Source organism: Aegilops tauschii, chromosome 3 (assembly GCF_002575655.3).
Source record: "Aegilops tauschii subsp. strangulata cultivar AL8/78 chromosome 3, Aet v6.0, whole genome shotgun sequence".
In the NCBI taxonomy this organism is placed as follows: domain Eukaryota; kingdom Viridiplantae; phylum Streptophyta; class Magnoliopsida; order Poales; family Poaceae; genus Aegilops; species Aegilops tauschii.
Window position 1 is genome coordinate 291,022,251 of NC_053037.3, and position 21,293 is coordinate 291,043,543.

Sequence of the window (21,293 nt, forward strand, 5' to 3'; positions counted from 1 at the left end):
TTCCACTCATCGTGAGAATAACCCACCTAGCATGGAAGATATAGACAGCCCTAGTTGGTACATGAGCTATTCGAGCATACAAAACAAAATTTCATATGAAGGTTTAGAGTTTGGCACATACAAATTTACTTGGAACGGCAGGTAAATACCGCATATAGGACGGTATGGTGGACTCATATGGAATAACTTTGGTATGGAAGTGGATGCGCAAGCAGTATTCCCGCTTAGTACAAGTGAAGGCTAGAAAGAGACTGGGAAGCGACCAACTAGAGAGCGACAACAGTCATGAACATGCATTAAGATTAATCAACAATGAGTGCAAGCATGAGTAGGATATAAATCACCGTGAACATAAATATCGTGGAGGCTATGTTGATTTTGTTTCAACTACATGCGTGAACATGTGCCAAGTCAAGCCACTTGAATCGTTCAAAGGAGGATACCACCCTATTATACCACATCACAACCATTTTAATAGCATGTTGGCACGCAAGGTAAAGCATTATAAACTCCTAGCTAATTAAGCATGGTATGAGCAACTATGATCTCTAATTGTCATTGCAAACATGTTTCATTCATAATAGGCTGAATCAGGAACGATGAACTAATCATATTTACAAAAACAAGATAGGTCGAGTTCATACCAGCTTCTCTCATCTCACTCAGTCCATCATATATCGTCATTATTGCCTTTCACTCACACGACCGAACGGTGTGGATAATAATAATAGTGCACGTGCATTGGACTAAGCTGGAATCTGCAAGCATTTAATACAAGGGAGAAGACAAGGTAATATGGGCTCTTGGTTAAATCAACAATAATGCATATGAGAGCCACTCAAAATTTTCATCATGGTCTCTCCTCTCGACCCCCAAAGAATAAGAAAAGAAATAAAACATTTACACGTGAAAGCTCCCAACAAGGAAAAGAAGAGCAAGAAATCTTTTTGGGTTTTCTTTTAATTACTACTACTACAGGCACGGAAAGTAAACTAGCTAAAAGCTATAACTAATTTTTTTTCTTAAGGTTTTTCAAACACACAAGAAGAAGGCTTAGAAAAGAAAATAAACTAGCATGGATAGTACAATGAAAAAGTATGAGCACCGACAACTAGAATGAGTGTGTGAACATGAATGTAATGTCGGTGAGAATACGTACTCCCCCAAGCTTAGGCTTTTGGCCTAAGTTGGTCTATGCCCATGGATCGAAGCTACTCTCTCTGGTGTACTGAGGAGGGTCCTCAGGGTGCCACTGGTTGGCGGTCTCCTCCGGATCCCACTGATAAACAGACTGTCGATAAGGGTCAAGTGGTGGCTCAGGCTCAGGCTCTGGGACTTGTGTCAGCCTCCAGTATGCATAAATGGCCTCTCGCAAGATGAGGTACGTGCCTGAAAGTATGTTTAACAAAGAGGGTGCAGGCAAGGTAATAATCTCACAGTGAGTTTTATCAAATATCAAATTATACTTAAGCATCTTCTTCTTATTTTTAACAATAAATTCATGTGCTACCATACTCTTATAATCTAGAAAAACAAGGGGCAGCAACTTTTCCTCTTTCTCATAATGCCTAATAGGTATCTCAAAGTGTTCAGCAAGGCATGAAGCAAAGATGCCTCCGTAGATGGGGTCCTTTGTACGGTTCAGACTTAATCATTTAGCAACAATAGTGCCTAGGCTGAAAGCTGTATCATGAAACAAAGCATGGCGCAAAATGACAAGATCAGGAGCACTAAGATTTCCACTGTTCCCGCGACCAATTAAGCATCTACTAGCAAATATCACAAAGTAACGTAGAACAGGAAAATGTATACTAGTAATTCTTGCATCATAAACTTTCCTCGTTTCTCCTACAACAATTCTATCAATAAATCCATCCACATCACTACGGTGTGGTTCCTTGATGCTGCCCACAAAGGGTATCTTGCAGACCCGACAAAAATCATGGAGTGACATCTCCTTAACCTCATCATATAAGTGAAACTCCACTGAAGGTTGTGATTTCTTAGCATGGAAATAAAAAATTTGCACGAAAATATTAGTTAGTAGGAGATACTGTTCACACTGGTCGTGGAGGAAGTCAGTGAGGCCTGCATTCTCAGCCAAGTAATAAAAGTCATCGTAAATTCCGGCGGCTCTCAAGAACGCATCCAAGGCCATTCGCATGGCCAAACCTCCGCAGTGCGAGGAAGATTGTATTTGGGCTTTTTATTCTCCTCATTCTGCTTATACTTCGAGCTTCGGCTCGAAGAGCATCTCAACAATCTCTTCAACATTTTCTCCCTCTGAAAATTTCTGAAATTTTAGTAACTCAAAATAAAAGTGAACCAAACTCAACAAGATTGATATCAACTACTCCCATAAGTGCCTAGATGCTAAATCATGCATTAAAACTACTTTTGACCATATAAATTTGACATGCAAGCTCAAGAACAGGGTCACCTTAGCAGCAAAAATTTGCAATAAATAAAGCACTAGAACAAAAACTAATTGGACCATTAGAGGAGTCACATACCGAAGAACAATCTCCCCAAACAGTTTTGTGAATGGAGCTTTGAACAAAGAGATCGAATATTGCAGCAAGATGAGTTAGAACACGGGTTTGATCTATGGGAGGATTATTTTCTGGAGGAAGACGAAGTGAGTGGGTGCTGGAATAAGTGGAGGGGGTCCACATGGGGCCCACGAGGCAGGGGGGCGCGCCTTAGGGGATGGGCGCACCCTGTGCCCTCGTGGCCAAATGGTGGGCCTCCCTGGTGTGTTCTCAGTGCCAGAAATTCTTAAATATTCTACAAATAATCATTTTTCATTTTCAGGACGTTTGGAGAACTTTTATTTTCGGGGTATTTTTATTGCAAGGATAATTCAGAAAACAGACAGAAAATACTATTTTTGCTTTATTTAATCTAAATAACAAAAAGTAAAAGGAGGGTGCAGAGAGTTGTGCTTTCTAACTTCATCCATCTCGTGCTCATCAAAAGAAATCCACTAACAAACTCTTTCCGAATCGCATGAAACCGGAGAATTTTCGAATAACACTAGGTTACCTCAACGGGGATATGCATGTCCCCAACAATAAGAACATCATATTTCTTCTTGACAGTAGGAAGATGGAATTCAAAACCACCAATAGTAATCGTTGAAAATTTTCCAATAGAATTGATACTGTGGACTTGAGGTTGTTTCCTCGGAAAGTGTACCATATGCTCATTACCATTAACATGAAAAGTGACATTGCCTTTGTTGCAATCAATAACAGCCCCTGCAGTATTAAAAAAGGGTCTAGTAAGGATAATAGACATACTATTGTCCTCGGGAATACCAAGAATAACAAAGTCCGTTAAAATAGTAATGTTTGCAACCACAACAGGCACATCCTCACAAATATCGACATGTATAGCAGTTAATTTATTGGCCATTTGCAAAGACAATTCAGTAGACATCAACTTATTCAAATCAAGTCTACGATATAAAGAGAGAGGCATAACACTAACACCGGCTCCAAGATCACATAAAGCGGTTTTAACATAGTTTCTTTTAATGGAGCATGGTATAGTTGGTACTCCTGGATCTCCTAGCTTCTTAGGTATTCCACCTTTAAAAGTATAATTGGCAAGCATGGTGGAAATTTCAGCTTCCGGTATCTTTCTTTTATTTGTAACAATATCTTTCATATACTTAGCATAAGGATTCATTTTAAGCATATCAGTCAAAACGCAGACGCAAAAAGATAGATCTAATCATTTCAGCAAAGCGCTCAAAGTCCTCATCATCCTTTTTCTTGGATGGTTTAGGAGGAAAAGACATGGGTTTCTGAACCCATGGTCCTCTTTCTTTACCGTGCTTCCTAGCAACGAAGTCTCTCTTATCATAACGAAGTCCTCTGTGGGTTATCAAGATCAACAGCAGGTTCAATCTCTACATCATTGGTATTGCTAGGTTGAGCATCAATATGAACATCGCCACTAACATTATCACTAGGTTCATGTTCATTACCAGATTGTGTTTCAGCATCAGAAATAGAAACATCATTGGGATTCTCAGGTGTGTCAACAACAGGTTCACTAGAAGCATGCAAAGTCCTATCATTTTTCTTTTTCTTCTTCTTAGAAGGACTAGGTGCATCAACATTAGTTCTCTGAGAATCTTTCTCAACTCTCTTAGGGTGGCCCTCAGGATACAAAGGTTCCTGAGTCATTCTACCCCCTCTAGTCATAACTCTAACATCATTATCATTTTTCTTATTATTTAATTCATTAAGCAAATCATCTTGTGCTTTAAGCACTTGTTCTACCTGAGTGGTAACCATAGAAGCATGTTTACTAATAAGTTTAAGGTCACCTTTAACTCTAGACATATAATCACTCAAGTGTTCAACCATATAAGCATTAAATTTCAATTGTCTACCAACATAAGCATTGAAGTTTTCTTGTTTAACAATAAAATTATCAAACTCATCCAAGCATTGGCTAGCAGACTTATTACGAGGAATATCACCTTCATCAAATCTATAGAGAGAGTTTACCTTTACTACCTGTGTCGGGTTATTAAGACCATGTATTTCTTCAATAGGTGGTAAATTCTTAACATCTTCAGCTTTAATACCCTTTTCTTTCATAGATTTCTTTGCCTCTTGCATATCTTCAGGACTGAGAAATAGAATACCCTTTTCTTCGGAGTTGGCTTAGGAGTTAGTTCAGGAAGTGTCCAATCATTATCATTACTCAATATATTATTAAATAGCAATTCAGCTTGCTCAACTTTCTTTCCCTGAAAACACAACCAGCACAACTATCCAGGTGGTCTCTGGAAGCATCGGTTAGTCCATTATAAAAGATATCAAGTATTTCATTTTTCTTGAGAGGATGATCAGGCAAAGCATTAAGTAATCGGAGAAGCCTCCCCCAAGCTTGTGGGAGACTCTCTTCTTCAATTTGCACAAAATTATATATTTCCCTTAAGGCAACTTGTTTCTTATGAGCGGGGAAATATTTAGCAGAGAAGTAATAAATCATATCCTGGGGACTACGCACACAACAAGGAGCAAGAGAATTAAACCATGTTTTAGCTTCACCCTTTAATGAGAATGGAAATAACTTAAGGATATAGTAGTAACGAATTTTTTCCTCATGAGTGATAGGGTGGCTATATCATTCAATTTAGTAAGATGTGCCACAACAGTTTCAGATTCATAGCCATAAAAAGGATTAGATTCAACCAAAGTAGTTAACTCAGGATTGACAGAGAAATCATAATCCTTATCAGAAATACAGATAGGTGAAGTAGCAAAAGCAGGGTCATATTTCATTCCAGCATTCAAAGATTTTTCTTTCAGCTTAGCTAACAGTTTCTTAAGATCATATCTATCTTTGCAAGCAAAAAGGTCTCTAGCAGTTTCTTCATCAATAACATAACCCTCAGGCACATCAGGCAATTCATATCTAGGGGGAGAATCTTCATCATCACTTTCATCAATATTATCTGTTTCAATAATTTCATTCTCTCTAACCCTAGCAAGTTGTTCACCAAGAAACTCACCAAATGGCATAGTATTATCAAGCATAGAAGTAGTTTCATCATAAGCATCATGCATAGCAGAAGTGGCATCATCAATAACATGCGACATAGCAGAATCAATAACAGATGTAGGTGTCGCAAATTTACTCATAACAGACGGTGAATCAAGTGCCGAGCTAGATGGCAGTTCCTTACCTCCCCTCGTAGTTGAGGGAAAAATCTTGGTTCTTTCATCTTTCAAGTTCCTCATAGTGATCAACTGATATAAATCCCAAGTGACTCAAAGAATAGAGCTATGCTCCCCAGCAATGGCGCCAGAAAATAGTCTTGATAACCCACAAGTATAGGAGTCGCAACAGTTTTCGAGGGTAGAGTATTCAACCCAAATTTATTGATTCGACACAAGGGGAGCCAAAGAATATTCTCAAGTATTAGCAGTTGAGTTGTCAATTCAACCATACCTGAAAGACTTAATATCTACAGCAAAATATTTAGTAGCAAAGTAATATGGAAGTAACGGTAATGGTGGCCAAAGTAACAGTAGCAGTTCTTGTAGCAATCATAATAGTGGCAACTAAAAAGTAACTAAGCAAAGATCAATATGTGAAAAGCTCGTAGGCAATGGATCAATGATGGATAATTATGTCGGATGTGATTCCTCGTGTAACAGTTATAACATAGGGTGACACAGAACTAGCCCAGTTCATCAATGTAATGTAGGCATGTATTCCGAATATAGTCATACGTGCTTATGGAAAAGAACTTGCATGACATCATTTGTCCTACCCTCCCGTGGCAGCGTGGTCCTATTGGAAACTAAGGGATATTAAGGCCTCCTTTTAATAGAGTACCTGACCAAAGCATTAACACTTAGTGAATACATGAACTCCTCAAACTACGGTCATCACCAGGAGTGGTCCCGATTATTGTCAGTTCGGGATTGCCGGATCATCACACATAGTAGGTGACTATTGACTTGCAAGATAGGATCAAAAACTCACATATATTGATGAAAACATAATAGGTTCAGATCTGAAATCATGGCACTCGGGCGCTAGTGACAAGCATTAAGCATAGCAACATCAATCTTAGAACATAATGGATACTAGAGATCAAACCGTAACAAAACTAACTCGATTATATGGTAAATCTCATCCAACCCATCAATGTCCAGCAAGCCTACGATGGGATTACTCACGCACGGCGGACAACATCATGAAATTGGTGATGGAGGAAGGTTGATGATGACGATGGCGACGGATTCCCCTCTCCGGAGCCCCGAACGGACTCCAGATCAGCCCTCCCGAGGAAGATTAGGTCTTGGCGGCGGCTTCGTATTGTAAAATGCGATGAATCCTTCTCTCTAATTTTTTTCTCCCCGAAAGTGAATATATGGAGTTGGGGTTGAGGTCGGTGGAGTCCCAGGGAGCCCACGAGGCAGGGGCGCGCCCCAGGGGGGCGCCCTGCACCCTTCTGGATAGGGTGTGGGCCCCCTGATGTTGATTCTTTCGCCAGTATTTTTTATTAATTCCAAAACGTGTCTCCGTGGATTTTCAGGTCATTTCGAGAACTTTTATTTCTGCACAAAAATAGCACCATGGCAGTTCTGCTGAAAATAGCGTCAGTCCAGGTTAGTTCCATTCAAATCATGCAAGTTAGAGTCCAAAACAAGGGCAAAAGTGTTTGGAAAAGTAGATACGTTGGAGGCGTATCAGTGATACAAGTGCAATATGGATGGTAGATATAGGGTTTTGTAATCTAAAAATATAAAAATAGCAAGGTAACTAGTAGTAAAAGTGAGCAAAACGGTATTGCAATGCTTGGAAACAAGGCCTAGGGTTCATACTTTCACTAGTGCAAGTTCTCTCAACAATGATAAGATAATTGGATCATATAAAAATCCCTCAACGTCCAACAAAGAGTCACTCCAAAGTTTCTGTCGGAGAACGTAGGACGAAAACGTGCATCAACCCCTATGTATAGATTGCCCCAATGTCACCACGGGAATCCAAAGTTGAGTGCCAAAACATACATCAAGTGAATAAAAAGAACATCCCATTGTCACCGCAGATATTCCATCGCAAGACATACATCAAGTGTTCTCCAATCTAGTACTCAATCCAACATAACGGAACCTCAAAGAGCAAGACTCAATTAATCACAAGAAGGTAGAGGGGGAAACACCATATGATTCAACTATAGTAACAAAGCTCGCGGTACATCAAGATCGTGCCAAATGAAGAACACGAGGGAGAGAGAGAGAGAGATCAAACACATAGCTACTGGTACATACCCTTAGCCCCGAGGGTGAACTACTCCCTCCTCATCATGGAGACCGCCAGGATGATGAAGATGGCCACCGGTGATGGTTTCCCACTCTGGCAGGGTGCCGGAATGGGCTCCCGATTGGTTTTTCGTGGCTACAGAGGCTTGCAGCGGCGGAACTCCCAATCTAGGATTCTTTCTGGGGGTTTCTATATTTATAGGAATTTTTGGCGTCGAGAACAGTCATGGGGGTCCACGAGGAGCCCACAAGATCGAAGGGCGCCCCCAGGGGGGTAGGGAGCGCCCTCCACCCTTGTGGACGCCTCGTGGCTCTTCTGGCCCAACTCTTTTGCTTCGGGGGCTTCTCCTGGTCCATAAACAATCACCGTAAATTTTCAGCTCATTTGGACTCCGTTTGATATTCCTTTTCTGTGAAACTCAAAAACAAGGAAAAAACAGAAACTGGCACTTGGCTCTAGGTTAATAGCTTAGTCCCAAAAATCATATAAAATAGCATATAAATGTATATAAAACATCCAAGATGGACAATGTAATAGCATGGAACAATAAAAAATTATAGATACATTGGAGACGTATCAATCTCATATGCTCCGTGGCGTTCAAAACGTTTTTGATGTCCCGGTTCTAAGCCGTAAAGCATGGCGCACTGAACTATCAAGTAGTCATCATATCGAGCTTGCCAAACGTTCACAACGTCTGCATCTGCTCCTGCAATAGGCCTGTCACCTAGCCGTGCATCAAGGACATAATTTTTGTGTGCAGCAATGTCGGATTTCGGGTTCCGGCAAAACCCTTGAGGTTCGAACACTGGGGTGCGCACGAAGATCTCCCCCCCTCTAGCTCACACACTCACCGCGATCTCAAAGCTCAGCGCGTCGAGCTCGCAGGACAAAGGGACACAAGGTTTATACTGGAGGCGCGATGAACGGTGCTTGAGGTCCGGGCTTCCCCTTGAGGTGCGACGAATGGTGCTCGAGGTCCTGACAGGCGACCCTTCGCCAGCCGACATGCCGCTGGAGGGTTGTCTTCTGTACCGCTGCTCGAACAGGGTGGAGTTCTTGAAGTAGATGCCCTTTTTGATGAGTGGGGGCTGCGCCCGAACGGCCTTGAAGGGCCTCGCGAGAACCCTGTCTCTGTGGTTCCCCTCCTTGCCGCCAGCGCCGAGTTCACCCCAAGAGTGGATGCAGGGGGACAAATGTTGCTGGGGGCTGGAGGCGTGGCTACTGAGGCGCCGACACCGCTCGAGGCTCCCGAGGCGCCATCCCCTAGAACCCCTGACTTCCGCCCTGAGGTGACGGTTGAGGGAGAGACGCGATCCGCTGCTCCTCAGGCTGAAGCCCCCAAGGCTGCAACAGGTTATCATGAGGCGGAGCCCGAGGGCTCCCCTCAGCCCAGCACTCCTGAGGTCGTTCCTTCAGGAGCTTCGCCCACTGTGCCTAGCGCTGGCGATCGCGTCCGAGGCTTCGGCTGGGTCCGATTGAACTTCGACGCGCTCCGGAAGAGGAAGGGGCCGCCAAGCTGCGTTGGTGATGCCTTCCGGCCTTTGAAACAGAGGAAGTATATCGCCATAGACGAGTGAGTACCTTATCCTTGCAACCCTTCAAGTGTTGGCCTTCCTCCTGACCATGGTTTCTCAGGCCCCCTTCCACCAAGGTGACGAAATCTCCCGAGGAGCAACCTCTTCCTGCCTCGAGTCCTCTGCCAGCCTTGGTCGTCCCTCGTCATCATGCCGTACCCATCGCGAGGTCGGCCGGAGAAGCGAGCGAGCCATCCTGGTGCCTCGAACCCGCGTTCTTGCCGTCCCTCCTCCGAGGTTTTGCCTGGGGTGCAGGGGGTGTGGCAAGGGCTCCTCTCCTAGTCATTGATGGCGGCTGGACGGCCTCGATCCTGGCCTCTCGTCCAACCAACAAGCTTCCGCCCTCCAGGCCTCCGCCGAGGCCCGAAGGGCGACTAGAAGGACGCCACCCCCAGCCCTCGGCTAGGGGGAAGTGGACCGCTTCGGACTCCTCTGCCTCCCTTTGTCGTGGAGGATAGACCCGTCCGTGCGCTAGAGCTTGCGCGCATGCGGGGTGCCATCCGCCACAAACTCTTCCGAGAGGCAATGGGTGCGCTGAGCCGGCTTGGGGAAGAACTCGTGGACGTCGACGCTCGTCTTGAAACCGAGGGTCTCCGACTGGCGGACGAATGGCGCCAACTGAAGGTGGCCATCAACCTTGGGCGCCTCCAACGTGAGCAGGCCAATGCTGAGGCCGAGGCAACCCTGGCTACCTCGCACGCGGCCAGCGCCCGGGCTTTGGAAGAGGCTAGGGAGGCGGACCGCCGCCGTGAGGTCGCCGAGAAGCGCTGTCAAGAGCTCCAGGCCCTGAAGCTTCCTTGGAGCAGTGAGTGGAAGTGCGCAGGGTTGCCCTGACGTTGATGAGGGGGGCGCCGTCCGACGAGGAGGAGGTCCTGAGGCGCGAGGAAGCACTCATGCTGAAGCCACGGAGCGCGATCTTGAACTTGAGCGGTTGGAGACGAGGGAGCGCCAAGTTGCTCAAGCAAAGGACGTCGTCGGCGCGCGCGAGGCCGGGACCCAGGAGGAAATCGACCGTAGGGCGGCCGAGGCTCGCACTAACCTTGCTAGCAGATACGTCCTGAAGCTGGAGCTCATGAAAGCCGAATATGCGGGTAGGGGCGCCGCGCTTAGGTCAAGATTGGCTGAGGCGGAGCAGCGTGAGAAAGCCGCCGCAGCCGCTCTGATCTCCGTCCAGGCCGAGCTGGCCTCCAACCGCACCGAGCTGCTCCCGCTTCAGCGCGGGTCGCCTGCACCGAGTCCTTCGTGCAGCAGAGCAGGGAGGAGGCGCTTCGCCGGCAGACGCTACTGCGCGAGCACGCTCCCATGCTTCGGGACCTCATGACGAAGGCTAACCAGGCACTTGGTACCATCTGCGATGAGCACGCCCCTCATCCCCACGCCGAGGATTTCGCCAGCCATCTCCGCTTCTTCACCGATGTCGTGACGCGCCTAGAGAACCGGGCTGAGAGGGCTCGCGAGCTTGTGGACGAAAAGAGCCGAGGCCTTCTCGGGCACGCATTCTCCCGCGTCTTCAGCCATCTCCTGAACACCAATCCTGACTTTGACTTTGACGCCGCTATTGCCCCAGTGCCTGAAGCCATGCGGGGCAACCTAGCGCGCTAGGTGGATGACAAGGTGGATGCTTTAGTTAGGGCCTTTGCTTCTGACGACGACGCGGTGGTGGTCGTGGCAGACGAGGGCGGTGTGGCACCCCGATCCACATGGAGCAGGGGGCCTTCGCACGTCAGCCCAGGATAACACCTGACGCACGACATGTCCAAGATACAGCATTCCAGGTACAAGAATATTCATCAAATACATGTATAGAAGAGTACATCATTGATGAATACAATCATCTGGCATAGCCCTAAGGCTATAAACTGACAGCGGAAGTCTATTTAAATGGCGGTGGAAGTCTTGGTTTGGAAGCATAACAACTCTGGCTGGGCTCCACAACTCACAGGACTGGCAAGGTTACGGCCTAGCATGACGGATCAAGCGAACAACTCGGCTATGACCTACAAAACTGGCATGACCCGCCAGGTCAGTACATTGAATGTACTTGCAAGACAACCAAATACATAGCATCCAAACAAGCAGAAGACAAAGCAAGAACCAAGCGCCTGCAACAACCTATCTCATATCAATTACTAAACATGGCATGATAAAAATCAACTAAGCATGAACAAAATCATAACATCTACTAACATGGCAATGACATGGATATCAGAACATGATTATAACATAGAATTTTATCTCAATCATGGCATAACTTAACATGTCAATCAAGGCATAGCATGGCATCAAGAAACTATGCTGAAAATAAACTACCAATAATATCCAATGCAGACATAGCATGTTAACATTATGCAATCATCTTCTGTTCTATCATGGTTCTTTAAATGCAAATAATGATATATTATTCCAGCAATGCAACCAAACTTGTGCACCGAGTCCCTCGGACTCTCTTATCAACTGTGATCATCTCTGGATCACAAACACACCACCAAAGTGGTCTTTCTCAAGAACAACTCGTGATCCTTACGGCGATCACAACCACGACCAACACTTGGTCTCCAACCGTGATCCTTACGGCGATCACAACCACGACCAATATTTGGCCCGTGATCCTTACGGTGATCACAACCACTTATCTCATCATCAAAATGTCGTTGTGACTCCTCACGACTATCTCATAGTTCAAGTTACCATATTTTTGTTATCACATATTTATTTACCAACTTAATTATTTCGGTTTGTCCTCCATTTCGACCAAGACCTGATAGTGGGACCTACTACGAACTGTTGCTATCGATAGACTTTATACACTCTGCAGAGGTAGCACACTGTACCCACACCACGGAACCCATGGCCTCGTCATCCCATTCGGGTGGACCAACGGCATTCCGACGAAACCAACATACTGCCATGACGCTCTCCCGGCCACTCCGACCCAATCCCCAACGGGCTGGTCCTGGGTGGCCCCGTGTCTACCAAAGACACCCTGACCACCGTCGTGGTCAACTCCCACTCGAGGACAGTCCCACTCGGGGACTGGTACCAAAAATCTCAAAAACGAGCACACAAGGTTATGTCCGCTTACCTGATCAGGGTAAGCATGCCCATAGCCTTCCCTAGTGGGAGGTACCGGCGAGAGGTCACGACAATAGCTCGCATTAAGGCCTTCCCACAAAGGCAAATGTGGCTGCACTGAAAAAGTTTGATTTGGTGGCACTATGCCTTGATCCCATCGATGACGGAGGAGGTTTGTTATTATTAAGTCATTTTATTTCCTTCTCCATCATCATGAACATATTTAACATGAGTGCAACATGCCGCATACAAATGCACGAACAAAATATTGAACTCCTCAAGTGCACAACCATAACATAAAGGACACGACAATAGTATATCAACGGTGCATGACAATCCTCATAACAGTTTATAACAATGACATGCAAATAAAGTAGAGTAGTGGCATGGCATTATCAATAACAACATTTTAATTAGCATGGCAAAAGATATCATGAAAACACAATCATGCATAACAGGCATAATAACTGCAGACGAAAATGATGTGAAACAACTGCAACTACACACACACAAGGTGCAAGCAAAGTCAACATGCAAGTTCGGGGCTCATGATAAGAGGTTGGCTTGCCTGGGGGTCGATCAATACTCCGGGAAGAAGTGCGAAATGATCGCGAAAAGATTTGCCGGAAACAGTTCCTTCTCGGAGGGGGCTGTTTACGGGCAAGGGCAAAAAGGTCATTTTCACTGTGTGAAAATATTATGAAAATGACATCAACGGAACGGGCTCGACGAAACGAAGACGTGGGCTTTGGATTCACCTCATTTGGAGTTGTGGGTGCAAAGATACGGCCGTTTGAATGACAGGGACTAATCTGTAAAATAAATATTCACAGACAGGCCCTTGTCGGTCAAATCAGAAAGCGCACTAAGGAAAATACGTTTTCAGAGAAGGGAAAGCGCACTACTGACCGTAGGCAACAGAAAGTACGTTTTCAGAAAGCGAAAACGTATTTCTGTTAGAAGGCACGGCGAAGTACGCTTTCCGAAGGCGAAAGCGCATCCGACCCAGGGTGTCTCCACTTACGCCAGGTCAGCGAGCCAGGTCAACCCCTGGGTGGCTGACTTGCAGGGCCCGCATCAAGGTGGGGCCCGCCCGGTCGGTCTCCTTCTTCCTCCCGCGCGGTGCTCGCCTGGCCGAGGGAGCAGGCACGCCCCGACGGCGACCGCCGGCGCATCCGGCCACCCTAGGAGACGGGTGACCTACCGATCTTCTTAGGAGGAAGAGGCACATCTAATGGGGGTAACCGCTGCCGCCGACGAGCGCCGGACAGAGGGCAGCAGGGCCTGCGGCGGAGAGGGGGTTCGGTCGTCGGTGAAATGGGGCTACGTTGAGGAGAGGAGAGGCCGAGGCCACGGGGAGGCTCCCCGGAGCATGGGGGATGCAGTGGTGGTGGAGGAACGGCGAGGGGAGCTCGGGAGCACTGGAATCGGGCGAGACCCGAGGCGGCAGCTATGGCGATTGGGAGGGGGACAGAGAGGGGCTCCGGGAAGAATGAGCGCTTGGGGAGGCGTAGAAGAGGGCGGGGAAGCTGCTGATGAGCTCGAGCGAGGCGCGGACGGGCAATTTTAGCCGGGGCAGGGCACCCGAGCCAGGCACCGCCGAGCGCGTCCGGCCGCGGCTCTGCTGTGCTCAGCAGTCATGGGGAGGCATGGGAAGGCGACGAGGGGGAAGTGGACGAGCGCCAGAGAGTCACGGAGACGAGCAGCGCTCGGAGACGAATGGAGGAAGAGGACACCGGGGAGGAAGGCGACGATGCACAGGAGTGCACTGTTCCAGTCGTTGGCATGGCTCGCCGGAGAAGAAAACGAAGGGGGCCAGAGGTCCAAAGGGAAGACGACGACGAGGGGGGGCTACTGGACATTAATGGTGAGGCCAGAGGTGGTCGGAGCAGCGCTGCCAACGACAACAGTGGCGAGACCACCGTTTTGGCTGGCTGCCCTCGTAGTCACCACTGGCATGGCGCGCTCTAGGTTTTTTACTGATGTAAGTTCATGTCTACTGTGTAGTCCTTCCAGCGTGGAGTGTTACCATGGTGAAATATCGGGCAGAGACAAATGGAGATGAGTGAAACAAGCTCCACAAGTTTGCTGTTGCAAACTTGGCAACATCCTAGAGATTAAACCAGAGAGGTTAAATGGTAAACTTGATGTCCGGGAGGCTTGGGGTAGAAAGGACTACGGTCCTGGGAGTTTTGAGGTAAAATGGACAACTATTTACCATAGTTGTTGTACAACCACCAAAACTGACCCAGAAACTTAATCATGATGAAACACTCACTAGGAGTGATGGATTTGGCTATAACTTGGCAAAGCCTGATGATTTGAACATACCATGATGCTGTAAAAAGTTCATACCAAATGGACTCACCAAAATGGTACTTCCTTCACAGCTATCATTTGTATCCAAACACTTCAGAAAAATCCTCAGGGCAATTGGTCAAGTAAAATGAGCCACAATCTTGTGGAGATAGGTTATATGAGTCGGAGAAGGCCTGGAAACATTATCAGCCATAATGGAGCAAGATAAAATACACTTGCTTCACAAACTGAAAATTTGGACAGAAAACAATAATTGCTCCTGTGCTCACATAGTTTAATGAAATGAACTGAATTTGGGTGGAGGATAATGATTTGAGATACTTGAGAGGATGGAAAAGTTTCATCCCATTTGGAAACACTATGAAGGTACTTCCTTCACAAACTTGTGTTCTGGTCAGAAACTTTGGAAAATTGCACAGGGAGCTAGGGTGAATGGATTGAGCTCATCTTTGGTATCCATGGGTTATTTAACAATGTTAAACACCCTGCCAAATTGCAGCTCAATTGGACTTAGAAATAAAGCACTTCCTTTGCAAAATTTCAGAGAAGGCAGAAACTTGCATTGGATCATGTGCCAAAATTTTGAACTGAGGAACATGAGATGAGGATGGAACTAGTGATTATATAGCAAGGACAAGCTCCACAATTTAGGTGGGAATTTTCTCTGCTATAAAAATTGTAGTTCCTTTGGAAAATGGCAGAAATGCAATATTGGCATTAAATAGGAAAAGGCAATTTTCCTTATTTAATTATGGCCAATATACTTGCGAGAGCTTGGATTAGGCACAAGTATCAACTCCACCAATTCTCATGAATTTAGGAGATGGCTAGCTATGCCTTTGGATTTTATTCCTCAAAAAGGCAATAAAAGGAATAAACCATAATTCAAAAATATTGCATGGGACTTAGCAATATTTTTGCATATCCAAGGTTCAGAAAGGTAGAATGGTCTCTGGGATCAATTGAGAGGATCAACAGATCAAAGAAAATGATGGATCCTTTGTAAGCACAAAGGACATATCCAAATTCCAAAAATTTGGAATTTAGGGTTTGAGAGGAATTGAGCTGATGCAAATGAGGTCTTGCCCACTGAAAAAGACATGAGCAGGATTTTGAAAGGTTGGAAATGACAAATTTTTCTCAGGGTCATCCAGCAAACTCAGGAGAAAATTTTGAAAATGAGTGCCAGGACAGAATAACAACACAAAAATTGATAACCCAATTTTGGGGCTGTTACAGGCGGTGTGGTTAACGACGGTGAAGATAATGCCGGCGACGGCGCCAGCAGTCTATCCGGGAGCGGTTCAGGAGATGAGGCGAGCAACATGTCCGACTGAGCCCGCGCTCCTTTGCATTGAACCTGCACGCGAAAGCTTGGGTCCGGCCCTTCATATTGTAAGAGCATTTTAGGGAGGGGGAGCCCCTTATGTAAATAGACTACCATTTTACTCCTTAGGCCAGGTTAAAAAAACACGCTCTTGTGTGCTTGCAAGCCCCTTGTGGGTTTGTTGTCGTAACTTACTGTCGTAACTTACTTTGGTCCGGTCGGGCTTCGGGATGACTTGGCAGCTGCGAATTTCTCCTAGGGGGAGCCCCCTTGCGAGCTCGTGAAGTTTTAATTTCCAGAGTGGTCCGTCAGCCAACCCGAGAGGGCCTCGCGAGAAGCGAGTGCTAGTGAGGGCGGGGTGCGCGCATGGTGCGCGTACGCCGCTGCTAGCCCCTGCTCACGAGGCGCTCGGAGGGGGAAAAAACAACGGACGCAAAATCTCAAAACAAAGCGCGAATCCAGAAACTCACGGAGTCAATACGAGCGAGAAAGGATGCCCCCCACGAAATTGAAACGCAACTTCAAATTCAAGATCGAAAGGCTGCAAATTCGAGCTAAAAAAAGAGGTCAGGAGCAAATAACCGCGTCCGGCACCTAACTAGTCTTCTTGTCTTCAAGTCTTCTCACCAGCGCGGAGCTAAGTGCTTTCATAGGCCGTGAGCATAGTCATTGGGTGACAGTGTCGACGGCCAGCGCGGATCATGGTGCTTCCACTAGGACGTGGGCGGGAGCCCCCGAAGCCCGAGGGTGGCACTCCGGAGACTCCGAGGCGTGTACAACCCCACTCATTATTACGTGAGAGTGTCACGAGCGGAGACCTTCACAGGCGTGAGCCTTGCTTCATATTGCCAGATGAGGGCCCCGCCTTGCGCCACCCTCGACCATCGTTGGGGCGTCCAAAAACTAGCATGATGCCAAGGGGCAAAGGGGACGCCAGCGGCGCCCTCGGCGACCACGGGCCCTCTGCCGGGGGGAAGGCTCGCCAGCGCCTCCCCGGCAGAGGGCCTACATCCGGGCGACGCCTTGCTCCATGCGATGCGGAGAGGGGCCTTGATCCCGGCTCCCCCCGCACAGCCCCCAGTGCGCTTCCCCTGGTGGAAGGGGGGCTGCCGTGCTGGGGCCGTCGTCCACCGATGTGACCTGATTCACTTGCGACCCATGGTTAGCGTAAGCCTGCTCCTGAGGGATTAGCGGTACCCTCTAGCTGTTGTCGCCGCCGTGGTCCGCGAGGCTCCCGGGTGGCTCCTGGAAGGCCTCAACTTCTAGTGTCTCCTCCTCCCAACCCGGCTCGAGGAACGAGCCGGGGTCATCTTACGGCGTGTACTCCTGGTCCATCATGCAGGGCACGTAGCCATCCAAAGCCGTCGGCCCGGAAACCTCGCTGAAGTGCCCCGCGCTCCACGTCGCCTAGCCCGGCGCGCCGCTCTGAGGATGGAGGGCGGCAGCCTGCCGGGACCGTGGGTGGCAACGCTCACTCCTGCGCCCATCGGGGAAGGCACATGTGCGGTTGGGTGTCCGGTGTTGCTGGTTGCACCATCACCGACGAAACCTCCTGGTGCGCCCGAGGGCGCGCGGGTGCGATGAGGCCCACCGTGCGATCCGGCCGCAGCCTGAGGCGTAAGAAAGGAGCAGAAAGGCAGCGTACCCCTGGCTGCGGCGTCCAATAGCTCGGCAACGCGCTCCAACAATGCATCCCGACCACTCTCCATCAGTCGGCACCGCAGCAGCTCCCGCGCCACTGTGTGGGCGGCCCTCATGTTCGCTTGTTCCCGTCGGGTGTGCGGCGCCATTGCCGCAGCGTAGCTTGAGGCCCTTGCGGCAGCGTTGGCCCTCGGGTCGCCGGACATCGGCGCTGCGGAGTACAGGCGGGTCTGTTGATGGAAGAGAGGCTCCGACGCACCCCCTACTTGGCGCGCCAAATGTCAGATTTCGGGTTCCGGCAAAACCCTTGAGGTTCGAACACTGGGGTGCGCACGAAGATCTCTCCCCCTCTAGCTCACACACTCACCGCGATCTCAAAGCTCAGCGCGTCGAGCTCGCAGGACAAAGGGACACAAGGTTTATACTAGTTCGGGCCACCGATGTGGTGTAATACCCTACTCCAGTGTGGTGTGGTGGATTGCCTCTTGGGATGAGGATGAACAGTTACAAGGGAAAAACAGCCTCCTGAGGAGAGGTGCTCTTGCGCTTGGTGAGCTTGTCTGGATGAGGATGATCTAAATGGCTCAAGATCAGTTGCCTCCTACTGTGGAGGCTAGTCCTATTTATAGAGGCCCTGGTCCTCTTCCCAAATGTAGGCGGGAAGGGATCCAACAATGGCCAAATTCGAAGGGAGACAACTAGTACAAGTTATCCTGACTAAAGGTGGTCTTTGCGTGCCAAAGGCTCTGGTGGTGATGCCGTCTTGGGCTCCATGGTGACCTCTGTCCTGCCGTCCTGCTAGTCTTGTTGCACCGATATGGAAACCTTTGCCTGATGCCTCGGGACTACTCGCCTGCGCTTGCCTCTTTAGCACCAAAGAGGAAACGAGTACGCTACACGCTCTGGTGCCCGCCTAGCGCCCGCCTAGCCTTGGTCGTCATGGCTTGCGTCACAGAAACCTCGCGAGGTGCCCCTCGCCTTGATCTCTCCACCCTTTGCGAGCCAGCCTAGTGAGGCTGTCCCTGAGGAGGTCTTGCGTCATCCACCTCGCGAGGCTTGGCCCCTCGCGAGGGTCTTGAGTGTTGGCTGATGAAGATGGGCCATACAGGGCCATTGGTGGAGCCACGCCATGGGCCGCAGGCAGGCAAGTCCGGGGACCCCCCGATCCCAGGACGCCGACAAGCAATGAGGATAATCCTCAGATCACGGACCCAGTCCGCATCATTGCTACTATCATCTTTCAACTTAGTTTTCTCTAGGAACATATCAAAAACATAGGGAAGCTACAACGCGAGCTATTGATCTACAACATAATTTGAAATACTATCAGGACTAAATTCATGATAAATTAAGTTCAATTAATCAAATTACTTAAGAACTCCCACTTAAAATAGACGTCCCTCAAGTCATCTAAGTGATACGTGATCCAAATCAACTAACCCATGTCCAATCATCACGTGAGATGGGGTAGTCATCAATGGTGAACATCTCTATGTTGATCATATCTACTATACGATTCACGTTCGACCTTTCGGTCTCCAGTGTTCCGAGGCCATGTCTGTACATGCTAGGCTTGTCAAGTTTAACCCAAGTATTCCGCACGTGCAAAACTGTCTTGCACCCATTGTATGTGAACGTAGAGTCTATCACACCCGATCATCACGTGGTGTCTCAACACGACGAACTGTAGCAACGGTGCATACTCAAGGAGAACACTTTTACCTTGAAATTTAGTGAAGGGATCATCTCATAATGCTACCTTCATACAAAGCAAAATAAGATGCATAAAAGATAAACATCACATGCAACCAAAATATGGGACATGATATGCCATCATCATCTTGTGCTTTTGATCTCCATATCCAAACCATCGTCATGATCTCCGTCGTCACAGGCTCGACACCTTGATCTCCATCGTAGCGTCGTGGTCGTCTCGCCAACTATTGCTTCTACAACTATCGCATAGTGATAAAGTAAAGCAATTACATGGCGTATGCATTTCATACAATAAATAGACAACCATAAGGCTCCTGTCGGTTGTCAGATATCTTACAAAACATGATCATCTCACTACAAAAAAAGACACATCCGTGACATTTTGGGCCGAACGAAAATCTTTTCTGTCATACTTATGACACTTCTATGACTATAGTTGTGACAAAACCCGGTATCATCATAGATGTGGTGGGGTCCTACTTCTATGACAAAAAAATCATGACAGAAAATGGGCTTTTCGTCCTGGGCGGGCCGGAGACGCAGCTGCATGACATTCTTTGGGCCGTCCATGACGGAAAAAACCGCGGTAGAAGCGAGGGCGCGGAATATATCGGGGAGTCCCCGGTTACGGTGGGTGGTCGGGGGCCGAGCTATGCGCGTTTCTCTCGTACGTACGCATGTGTGTGCGAGGCGTTAGGCTCTAACTGAACCCGAGTGAGGCGTTGGGCTCTAACTGAACCCGAGCGATTGCACTGCAGGCTACGCGTTACTAAACCCGAGCGATCGATCGATGGCTGTTAACTGAACCCGATCGAGCGATTCCTTCGCTACTGCTGCTAACTGAAGTTGATCGATGCTGCCTCTGGATGAACAGTGAGCGTTGCGGGATGGGGGGTTGGATGAACAGTTCCCGGTGAGGGTGGATGAACAGGACCCCGTGGCGTTGCCTCTGGATGAACAGTGAGTGTTGCTGTGGGGTTTGGATGAACAGCTCCCGGTGGGGGTGGATGATCAGGACCCCGATCGTTCGAGCCAGTTGGGGCTTGATGAACAGGACCCCATGGAGGGCAGGATGAACAGGACCACCCCGTGGATGGCAGGATGAACAGTAGACGGTGGAGGCAGGATGAACAGTAGCCCGTGGAGGGGTGGTTGAACAGGAGCCCGTGGAGAGGGTTGGTTGAACAGTAGCCGGTGGAGTAGCGCGCGGTGGAGGCTAGATGAACAGGAGCCCGTGGATGAACAATCGCAGGTGGAGGCTGGAGGACGTCGACGGTGGATGAACAGTAGCCCCGTGGAGGCTGGAGGGGGTCGACGGTGGAGATGAACAGTATCTCGTGGAGTCCCGTTTTGCGGTACGCCACACCCCTCCCGATGAACAGGACCCCCGTTTTGACCGTAGCGCTCCAACACAAGTCCGTTTCCTCCATTTTGCGGTACGCCACACCCCTCCCGATCAACAGGACCCCCGTTTCGACCGTAGGAGGTCTGTTTCCTCCGTTTTGCGGTACGCCAGACCCCTCCTGATGAACAGGATCCCATTTTGAACGTGGCCGGTCGAACACAAGGCCGTTTCCTCCGTTCTGCGGTATGCCAGGCCTCCTTTCCATCGGCTATTCCGTCCAAGTCCTCCCGATGAACACAACGACGCATTCCGTTCAGACCCAGCCGGTTGGCTCCCCATGAACACGACGACGACGCTGTTTCTCTGTTCCGACCTAGCCATGTACACGAGCCCTGGCCATACATATGCGCGAGTAGGCGTTCGAGACCCTACCCGTATGTACGTACGTGGCCGTATTTTCTTTCTTGCACACTGGCCGCTGTACATACGTGTACAT